This window comes from Cupressus sempervirens, chromosome 1 (genome assembly GCF_028749045.1).
Source record: "Cupressus sempervirens isolate cs-2001-9-10 chromosome 1, ASM2874904v1, whole genome shotgun sequence".
Taxonomy (NCBI): domain Eukaryota; kingdom Viridiplantae; phylum Streptophyta; class Pinopsida; order Cupressales; family Cupressaceae; genus Cupressus; species Cupressus sempervirens.
In genome coordinates this window covers 709,856,328-709,859,255 of record NC_143118.1, presented here as the reverse complement: position 1 = coordinate 709,859,255, position 2,928 = coordinate 709,856,328, and the positions used below count along the sequence as shown (strand labels likewise).

Genomic DNA, 2,928 nt, shown 5'->3' with positions numbered 1-2,928 from the left:
TTTGTAGCTATAAAAAATGTAACAGTATTCAAAACCTCAAGCATATAAATATGTGTGTGTATATATCTATATATATATATATATATATACAATATATATATATGTATATATGTATATATGTATGTATATATATATATATATATATATATATATATATATATACATACATATATACATATATACATATATATATATATGTATATATATATATATATATATATATATATATCTATATATATATATATATATATATATAAGCATATATAGTGTTGGAAAACATTGGATGTTTTCAACCATCAAGACTGTAATTCATAATCAAATTTTAATTTTATTTAGTATTTTGATTTGAATTTGGAAAATTAAGCATTTCCATTCTGTAAACTGTTCAGAAAAAATTGACGATTCTCACAAATTTACAAATTTAATATTGAAATTTTGTAGAAACAGAATTATATTCAAATCCTCAAGCCTATATAACTCATAATTTCTGACTTATTAGAATTTTGATTATAAGGTTCAGTTTATATTAGCGTATAGAATTCTAATTCAGAAGTCTATTCTGCCTGAAGTCATTCAAATGACAAAAGAACATTGAATGGGATGTGTAGGCGGAGGGAGCATAATTTGCGTCGAGCGATATCTCATGTAAAGCTTGTCAATGTCACAGGTTAAATTCAACAGCTAGACAGTAACCATATGGATCCACTGTCCATTTCTCTTTTGTGGTATTTGAAAATATGCCCTATTTCGTTGAATGCTTAAAATGTTTGGAATTTGTCCACACGAGATGATCAATCACGACTCTTGGTGGGATAGGAAGTTGAACTATAGATTGTAGTTGCAATCTGAGGACGTGCTTGTATGCCGTCCGTACAGAATGAAAAGATTCAAGTTTGTACAAAACCAGTCGATTAGAGGAGAGGTACTTCGTCGGTCGATTACTTTCGGCGGTAATGAGTGAACGTGTCAAATTTGGCTTTCCTAAGGTGGATTCATTAATCTTATATTTCATTAATGGATGGCCATGCTAATATTCCGATAATCAAACTCACACTTCATACAGAAAGCGAGCCGAGCTTAAATTTGAATACACAACAAAAGCAACGAATGTAGTTCTTATGATATCTGTATTGTTGTATCGCCTTGGAGTTGATGTTATCTAGTGAAGAAATTGAGAAAGTTTATTACAAAAAATCAGAAATGATTTTAGAACTTGCCATGGTGACAATTGTAGATCATATTGTACAATGTATTTAAATAAGGACTAGCAAGAGCCTCGGGATCGTTTAGCTCACAAGAGAACTTTTCTTTGAGTCTCGTAGCAAATAATGATGATGGTGTCATCTGGAAATAGTGGTCCCTAGCTACTACCATGCTAACCATAGTTAACAGTGCAAGAATTAGTAACATAACCATGGAAACAGAAGAGAGAACAAAAGCCATTGTACGAGCAACGGGATGCTTCACATTCTCTGCATATCTCAGTGTGGCCACTGATGTTGTCGTTATTGGATATGCGCATGCCCACCATATCATTGATACTTTCTGTACAGTGTTCCGGAAGAAATCGATTCTCATTATCTGAAAGTTCAAAGGTGAAGAAAGTTTGTGTAATTAGTATTCTAATTCAATTAATCTGATGCAAAATTCAAATTTTATTTTTTTAATTGTGCTATCTGATCACAATACTCACCAAGGCGGAGCATAAGAAAAGTGAGAGGAAAAGCAGCATCTCGGAGAACATATCGAACGTTCCCAATATTTCTTCCCACGCAAGGCTTGCCGAGCTTGGAGCTGCAACAAACATAAAGAACACTGGGAATATCTTTCTGGAAACAGTGATGTCCGAGGAGAGTCTCTGGTAAAGTGTTATGAACACGACCGCATAATGAATGAATCCCCCAGTAAAAAAGAACAGTGCAATTTCTCGCCAATCTACCTTTGCTGCGACTCGGGCTAAGACAAAATTTCTGATTACGGACAAATGAGTGGATGGGTTTGCGACTCGAGCCAGCGACCTCTTTCCTTTGGTGAACCGTTGACCGTAGATTTTGAGCTCTAAGATTGCGATAGGAGCCATAAACATTAAATGATGGCGTATAAGATTATGGCTTCTAGGACCATTGGCTTCATTGACGATGTTTGTCCAACTTCAGTCATATCCAATATTTAGAAATCACTCAAATTTGCACTTTGATGTCAAACATGATATGCTACAATTTACACGTCGAGTTCATTCATCGCTGTGCTATGTTACTATCTTTTTTTAAACTGAGTTCCTTTTAATTTTTCACTTTTATTTACATTTTTAAAAAATTTATTTTTCATTTGTCAGATTAATATTTTTAATATTTTCATTAGATAAAGTGGGATAGAGTCCGAATCTTTTGACAAAGACTAACATCATTACTAGTGGATAGAAAGAGAAGCATTCACAAAAAGTAAGGTCTTTTAAAAACTAATCTATTAGACAAGTAGAAATGAACCTATACTAATTAGCAACCAGCAACTAGCATGGGCCAAAAACTAATAGACACATGCCAGCATCAACCCTCAGCACAATATAAGGGCCACTACTTTTTCAACTCCTTGAGCATAACCTAGAAGGAGTGCTATGCAGAGGGTCTAGAAGAAGCCTAAGCCTTAGGACCAACCTCTTGCTTAGAAATCAGCTGAAGATCCTCATCTTAACCATGAATTTCCCCTCTCATTTTCCTTTATTATTTCCTTTCCTCCTACTCACTTTGAATCTCACCAATGGCCTTCTCCACTCTATCTTGGATAGTCTTTGTTGAGTGGCCAAATGCTTGACCTAATCCCTAGGCGAAAACTCAAACTGCCTCATAGATGCCAAAGCAATGAGAATTTCACTCTTTTGTTCTTTAGAATGCACTAGGGCACAAATCTCAAAAATTTCCCCCTTCGATA

General features: G+C 34.3%; 1 pseudogene; it reads right to left on the bottom strand.

The window, feature by feature from the left end:
- Positions 1-1,048: 1,048 nt before the first annotated feature.
- LOC149579936 (S-type anion channel SLAH1 pseudogene) lies at positions 1,049-2,080 on the bottom strand (annotated as a pseudogene).
- Positions 2,081-2,928: the final 848 nt, after the last annotated feature.